This window comes from Sander vitreus, chromosome 21, assembly GCF_031162955.1.
Source record: "Sander vitreus isolate 19-12246 chromosome 21, sanVit1, whole genome shotgun sequence".
NCBI classification, from domain to species: Eukaryota; Metazoa; Chordata; class Actinopteri; order Perciformes; family Percidae; genus Sander; species Sander vitreus.
In genome coordinates this window covers 8,281,884-8,290,670 of record NC_135875.1, presented here as the reverse complement: position 1 = coordinate 8,290,670, position 8,787 = coordinate 8,281,884, and positions in this window count along the sequence as shown.

Genomic DNA, 8,787 nt, shown 5'->3' with positions numbered 1-8,787 from the left:
TCTCTCTCTCTCTCACACACACACTTTCTCTCTATAGGCTGTCAGCTGCCTGATTAATTTTTGATGAATAGTTGAATTTGACTTTGTTTTCTGCAGGTTAATTACTTGTATAGCCTATTTCGGTTTAGTATATGAAGACAAATTTGCAAATTATAGCTGATAAATGACTGTCACTAAATTCACCTGGCCTACTCACACAGTCAAATGAATGAACGGGATTGTATTTATCTTCACCATGTCAGTATTCAATAATCCAGTCTGTTTTGTGGCTTTTGGACAAATTAAACATCCCTTTGATGCTCATGGTGATGATAAACAGTTTTTCCAAGATATAAAAGGTTGCATCTTTTTCCAGTTGAATAAATAAACTACCTTCTCTTAGACGAATACACCTGGAAGTAGGCCTATTTAGCTCAGTCATGCTCGTGCAAATACAGAACACAGCAGTTGAAGAGACCACAGGCAATCAGAGCATTGATATCATTTAGCCAAAAACATACGATATGTGGTAGAAAATGAGGAGAAAAAAGCACAAATAACAGTAGAGTACCAATCAGTTTGCACGATGAGGAAGCCTTTGGCAGCATTAAGACAGATGATACAGCAGATTATCACATTCAGATGTAAAGATTATGCAGCGCAGAAAACGGAATGAGAAAAACACAGCTGCACTGGCCTCTAGGGGTTAAAAGGTATAGATCTCTTGAACACCACAGCTGGGTGTTGTCAGGTGTGGTCTGTGATGTAGAGCGGTAGGCCTACTATAGTGCAAAGCTGACAGGGCAAGCAGAATATTTTAGACTGAGTGCAGTTGCCCTTTACATTTTGTGACTGACTCATTATGACTCGAAAGGTTTAGGACTCCAACACAAAGTTTCCAACCTGGACTACATAGCCAACACTAAAGGCTTATTTGTGGTCACCCTGGTAGCTCAGTTGGTAAAGCGGGTGCCCATACATAGAGGTTTACTCCTTGACGCAGCAGTCCCGGGTTTGACTCCAACCTGCGGCCCTTTGCTGCATGTCATTCCTCCTCTCTCCCCCCTTTCATTTTTTCAGCTGTCCTGTCAATAAAGGCCTAAAAATGCCCAAAAAATAATCTAAAAAAAAAAAAAAAAGACTTATTTGTGACTGCTAAACAATAAGGCCTACATTTTTAAAGGAAAAAAGTGGAACTGCTGTGAATAAACATTTCTGATGTTACCCATTTATCAGTTATATTCTTATTGCTGCAGCTCCTGTTTGTATAACTGTTAAACATAATCTGCTTTGTGAGGAAACATCCAAAACAGGAACTGGCTGTGAAATAAAATCAGCACAGCAAAGATTTTGGCTGATGGTGACAAAAACTCATCCAAAAACACACATTTTGATTATAGCTGTTGACAAAATTGCCTGAGTGCTTTGCTTCAAAATGATATATTTGAAGCTGATCCAAGGAGAAGCATTTCAGATTCAGTACAGATAACAGAGCCAGCTGCCAGGACGTTTTGTCTTCACTCAGCAGTTGGACTGTACTGCTGGAGAGAAGTGGTCAGCTCAGCTTTTTCCAGCTTTTGTGTGTCCTTCAATTTATCAGATCCCCAAAAAATGCAATCACGCCAAAGTGCAGTGTTAAGCAAAAAACACCAGATTTATTTTCCTGAACATTTCTTCTATCAAATGTAAAAAAAAAAAAAAAATGTGAGAGTTGACTATCACATAAGACAAACTAAAAGCAACACATACTTATTTAAGAAGCTGGACCTGGGTAATGTTTCTAATGTATACTTTTAACAAGACACTTTCTTCAGAGCCTACAGCCATGGCAGCTCTGTCGAGATGTATGGGCACAGCAGTGCTTTGAGCTAACATGCTAATATGCAGATGTTTAGCAGATATATTCATGTTTATCATGCTTACTATCTTAGTTTAGAGTTCAGCATGCTAACATTTGTTAATTAGCACTAAATACAAAGTACAGCCCTGTGGGCACACCACCCGTCAGGTGCCTGGCAGCCGACGGTGACCTTAGATTTACCTTTCTGTTCTTTGCAGGTGTGGTTCTGACAGCAGTTGAGTGTGAAGCAGTTAGTTTGAGAGTCAGCTCCTCCAAGTCTGAGGCCGTGGTTCTCTGCAAGAAAACGGTGGATTGCTCCCTCTGGGTTGGGAGTAGGATTGGGCATCCAAAAATTACAATTTTAATGGAATCTTTTCTTTATTGGAATAGTTTTGAATTGTTTTGAATCCGATCATCGCTTTCAAATTTAACACACACAAGGTTCTTTTTTTCCGTACCGGCCACCGTACTTCCAGGCGCTTGTTGTGTTGCAGCTGTGAAGCACAGTAAGGGGCACTCTAAAGTGTGGCTTTATTTTGTATTGAAAAAGCCCGGTAAAACTGTAGATCACCATTGCACCAAAATAAAAATCTTCCTCTTATCTGTGAAATATGCACGTGATCTGTTTTAACTCCACCCCTCAAAAATTTGGAATCGAGAATCGATATAAACCGCAATGGACAGGAAAAATCGGAAATGGAATCAGAATTGTTAAAATCAAAACGATGCCCAACCCTAGTTGGGAGTGAGTTGCTGCCCCAAATGAAGGAGTTCAAGTATCTCAGGGTCTTGTTCATGAATGAGGGTTCAATGGAGCGTGAGATGGCCAGGCGGATTGGTGTGCTGTCAGCAGTAATGCGGGCGTTGTACCATACCGTTGTGGTGCAGAGGGAGCTGAGCCTGAAGGCAAAGCTTTCGATTTACCAGTCAATCTATGTTCCAATCCTCACCTATGGTCAGAAGCTTGGTGGAGGCGGTTCAGGCATCTGATCACAAGGCCACCTGGGCGCCTTCCACTAGAGGTTTTCCAGACACATCCAACTGATAGGAGAACTTGAGGTAGACCTAGAATACACTGAGGAGATAATATATTTCATCTGGCCTGGGAACGCCTTGGGATCCCCCAGGAGGAGTTGGAAAATGTCCCTGGGGAGAGGGACGTCTGGACTATCTCGCTCAGCCTGCTGCCACAGTGACCCGGCCCAGGATAAGAGGCAGAAGATGGATGGATGGATGGACAAAGTAAGAAAGAAAAAAAAAAATCATGGCAATCCATCCAGTAGTTGTTGAGAGAGTCTAGAACAAAGTGGTGGACTGACCAACATTTTTATCCATAAAATATCTTTATTTTGTTGGTTGACTAATCGAATCCTCGAATAATCATTTAACGTCTTAACTGGATTGCTTTTGTAAAACATGCAGTTAAGCATCACCTCTCTCTCTCTCTCTCTCTCTCTCTCTCTCTCTCACACACACACACACACACACACACAGCATCCATCATCCCTCCTGTCAGCTGAATCAGCACTGTGTTTTGATGCAACATCAGCCACGTCTCTTCTCATCCACACACACACAACAGAAAACACCTGAGCAGGAGACAGCTGTCAGTCACTTTTTAACCTGTAAATGCAGATGCCTTTCACCCTGTCAGACTAATTTTCTTCTTGGATGAAGGTAAAAGCATGTTTTTCGTCTTGTGTTTGGCAGCAGGGACGTTCAACCATCTATGCTCAGTATATCACAGCAATAAGATGTCTCTGTTTCATAAAATATAAGTGCCAAACTAGGCACCAGTGTAATTTTCTATCTCTGTGCCGCTGTGATCCCCTGAAGCTGTGTGAGAGAGATTAGCTAAATTCATCTACTTCACAGAGTTTTGTTTTACCCATGGGCCCCAGGGTGGGAGATTACTTGGGAAATTAAACTTTTTTTTGTGTAAGTTTTATGGTTTCCCCTGCCAATGAGGCCTTTGATGTTGGTGTTTAGTGATAACAGTTTGCTATCTTTAACCCAAATCCAACTTCTGTTATCATCATCATCATCATCATCATCTTTCTCTCTCTGGTTATCTCTGTGCCTCTGTTTTGCAATATCTTTCATTTCTAATTTTCTGTTTATTGCATTCAGTGTGTAAACCACATGGATGGACCGGTGCAATAATAAAGTAATATCATGCATGCACATACAGTACACAGCATGTGTGCCTGTTTGCTTCTGCCAGCGTCTTTGTATTCCCCACACAAGCCCATATGTGATCCTGGATGAGAGTTGGCATCATGCTGATTTTTGCAAACGCCTGGTTGTCACGGCAACGCAGTGGCTCCTCTCAATGCAAGTATATCTCCCCATTCTTGACTGTTTGTGTCCATGTCCAGAACAAAAGGCGGTGGAGGAAAAGAAACATAGAAGAGGACGCAAATCAGTCAAATAAAAATCACAAATTAGAATCACTGCAGGCTCGCTGCTCTCTGACTGTCACAATGGATTTCTGCCAAATGTAAGAGCTTTGAAGATTAACTTAAAACAAGCGCGCGTGTGTGTGTGTGTGTGTGTGTGTGTGTGTGTGTGTGTGTGTTGAATTTCTACCCAGAAGCACTTCCTCAAATCCCATTACACCCGTCCCCTGCTCCTCCTCGTCCCCCCCCCAAACATCGAGAGGATCCAGCTGCCACACTCCCCCACCAAGACAGTTGGTGTGGAAACAGATCAGTAAAGCTCCAAATGCCTTTTTTAACGACTCATTACCAGACGCTGTCGCCCATTAATGTCACTGCTTCCATGCTATGGTAGCGAGAACCACTATCACTAACCTAAATCGCTGCAGGGAAGAGGAGGTAATCATCCTGTTTGCTTGCCCCCTCCAATGTCACATTTCAATTTCCTCTCTTGGTTTATCTGACTTCCTTTTACATGCAAAGCCTTTATTGTGCTGTTTCAAGATGCCTTTCTTTCCGCAGAGAAAACATTACTGGATATGTTGCCTTTGCATCTGTCACTTCTAATGATAAAATAACAGCAGGGCTAAAGGAGAGCATTGGGTCCCATTCCGTTGTTTGACATTTCACACCCCATGAAATCCAAAATGAAAAGGCAATACAGCATCAATGAAAGCAAAAAATGCCATGGGTGTAAGTAAAGATAGGGGGGGGGGACACAAACAGTGTTGATTCCACAGAAAAAAGATCACAGCTATGTTATCACTATGAGAAGCCAAATCCCCACAGAGAGCGCTCGCTTCCTGCTTTGCCTTTTCTCTCATCTCGCTGACAGCCGCAAAACACAGACGGACAAAATCAGGAGGATGGTGTAGGACAGGATGGGGAGACAGGGAACACACAGAGGGTGGAGCACAAAAAAAAGAGGAGAGCACATACGGTATGAGATGAAAGGGCTGGAGCTAAGAGGCAGGAAAAGCTTGCGATTTTACAGCAGCTAATCCTCAACCTGGCTGAATAATTTTGCCCGGGGTTAGTAAATTAATGAGATGTAACTGTGGCTTCAAACACTCTGTTTGTGAAATTCTGTTGTGATTCCTGGTTATGGACACTTAGTAATCCAAGACTTTAATTCATGAGTGGTAATGATGATTTATAGTAATGATATGTTATGATGAAATTGGTTTACTAACAGAATACTCTCTTAAGGAAATAAGAGACAAATCTTTCTGTGACAAACACTGAAAGACTTGCACTCTTTTTTATCGTAATTGTCTTGAGGCTTTTAGGTTTCTTAGTAAAAATGTCTCACAACCTCATTTCCACTGCTGAACTATTTGCATTAACATTAACAGCGGCTTTGTGAGGAGGCTGTGAGGCTATGGGAGACTTTGGCACAGCAGCGCTTTAAACTAAATGCTGCAATGTCACCTTGCTCACAATGATAGTGCTAACATGCTGATGTTTAGCAGGTATAATATTTATAATGTTCACCATCTTAGTTTGGCGTGTTAGCATATTGGACAAATTTAAATCTTGACCTGATGATGGCGCTAGATGAAAAGATAGAAGAAGTGGCGGACCGACAAACCAACACTGCCATCCATAGAGCCACTCTATTAGCTCGGCTAAAAATGCAATTAGATGGAGGACCAAAAATCCAAAGGTTCCAGCTGAGTAATCTTTGAGTCATTGCTATTGACTATTAAGTCCTTAAAAAATACATTCACATCAAAGAACACTACACAGAACCATGTGTTATTACTTAGAGGAAAAACAAAGGTTATTGTGTCCTTAGTTGAGAGCGGGTACCTTGCCCCTGGAAACTGAGACTCATTGGCAGCACAAAGAGCAATATGCTTATTTAGTATTTTATTGTTCCATGTACCTAAGGAGTCCACACTGATTGAAAAAATACAAATACAGAACCTTGGTTTGTGTTGGTTGTTTGAAGATGAATTGTTCAAATGGCTTTTTTTGTGGTATCTTTTTAGAAAGATCATTCTCTGTACTGTAAAGAGTTTTTTTTTCTTTAAATGTATACTCTACGGTGAATAAGTAAATGGATTCATATATTTGTGCCTGTCCACACACTTTTATCAACTGTGGCTGTTTTTATGGTCTAAGCCCCATGGTTACACTTAAGATCATTCTTAATGCTATAGCACACAATGATATTTAAGATAAAAGCATGCTTCCAATTTTGTGACAGCATTTTGGGAAAACTCGTTTCTGTTTCAACATGACAATTGGGTGCAACAGAACTTGACTGGCCGGCACAGAGCCCTGACCTCAACCCCATCCAACACCTTTGGGATGAACTGGAACATCAACTACAAGCCAGGCCTTATCTCAGTGCCCGAAATCACTAATGCTCTTGTGGCTGAATGGGAAAAGATCCTTGCAGCTAGGTTCCAAAATCTTGTGGAAAGCTTTCCCAGACAAATGAAGGCGGTTATAGCAGCAAATGAATGCCAATGATATTGAAATGAGATGTTTAACAATCTGGTGTACTGTTCAGGTTACCACATACCTTTGGCCATGGAAATGACACAAAGAGAGATACACAAATGAATGTAGAAATGATTAAACTACCTCACTCATTACAAATAAACACCCTCACAACACACACAAACATGCAGTACATCTCTGCTCAGCAGCTAGCAGACATGTTTTGAATTTAAGGGGGGAAAAAAGCGATGGAAGAAGAAAGAGAGGGTGAAGAGGCTGATGCTGTACTCATCATCCTCCTCTGGGGTCCAGAGCAGCACATCATTTATCATCAGCTGGCAGGATGTTTCTCAGAGAAAACACCATGGAGAATGTATTCATGCATCGGATAATGAAACTGAAATCTGACTATGTGGCTGATCAAATGCTATATCTTATCTCTAGAGTGGATCAACGCAACTCTGTTAATCTATCTGATCATATTAATCTATTCTAATAAAAACAATTTTATGTTTCTTTCTTGTTTGTTCAAATTAATAATTTACTGTAAATCAGTGTCTTTGTTGTTTGAATAAAAGGCAAACTTTTATGTTGAGCTGAACAGGGAATTCAGCCCAAATTATGAGACTACAGTGCCACCTACAGATGGAAATACACATCATCATAATGCAGTTTGATCTAAATGGGGCTTTTAATGAAAGTGTGAAGAAACTATGTATCTTAGGCAAAGGCAAATGGTTTAGTACTTCTGTTTGCTCCTGAAAGAACAAATGTCTCATTGCCAGAGAATTCAAGACCCCAACAATTCTGTTATTTGAGCAGCTCATTCTCCATCTCTGGATGTCACCCTCTTTGTCCCTTCCCAGAGACCTCGACTACTCACAGTAAAAAATAATAATAATAACATCCCTCTCTGAAAGATGAATCAACTATTGACATGTCCCCCCCTGTCTGGAGGAGCTTTGTGTTGCTTTGTCTTTCAGTTTGCTGCTCTCTGATGTCCCACTACAACTTTCAGGTTGGTTCAGCTACAGCGGAGAAGTCAAAAACATCCCCTCTCACTCTATATGTCTCTAAACAATAATCACCTACAGCTTCCCTGAGATGCAGCCTGTTGAAGTGCGACCAGCTCCAAAAAATAAGACTGAAAACAAAAGCTTTTGAAAAAGTTTTGTGAGATCACAAATCTGTTTGTAGCCTACTTGTTATTTATAGCAACTTTAGAAATTCGTAGATTATAGAGTAAAACTGGTTAAGTACAGACATACAAGCAGGCCAGGCTCCCATGGCTTCATTCTCACTGCTAAAAAAGTATTTTACTGTTTATTTATTGTTACAGCTTCATGATATCATAATTATATAGACAAAATCATAATCTGATTTGGCCAAAGTAACAGTTTAGGCTGCTCCAGGCTTCAGATACACAAATGTGTAGAGTGCAATTTTTCCTTTGAAATGTGCAATGGTGGAAATCCCGCGGCTGCAGCGCCCCCGTGTAGTCACTACTACCCAGACTCTGTGCGCTGCGGTTTTCAAGGGAGGAGCAGGTGTGGTGAAATGACGGTCAAATCATGGAAACTACGCGGTCTAACCTTCAAATTAAAAGCACACACTGCACGTTTAAAATCCAAACATTGGAGTTGTTAGATACGTTGAGTTAAACTATTACAGTAATAGGCTATAGTTATATTATAGTATACTTTTACAATTTGACATAACTATTTCACATTTCCCACACAGTAAACACAGTGTGATAACCCAACCGGGCACAACAGGCCTAACGTTAGGCTACCTGTTCTTCTCAATTTGAAGTTATAGCCTACTGCTCAATTCCTTGTTTGTATACGCTTGTCCTGCTGCTTTCATGTTTTGTAAGCTAATCCTCTCAGAAAGATGCTTGAGATCCTGAAAGCAAGGTGGTGGGTAGGGTTAAGGTAAAGGTAAAGGTAGGGTAGGGGGTAATGACCTCGACGGGGGAACTGAGCAGTCTGAGCCTGATACAACACGGCACGGGGAAGCAAAAAGTATCTTCTCCGACAAGCTAGCAGTAACTTTCACTCGGTAACCAGAGGTTTGGTT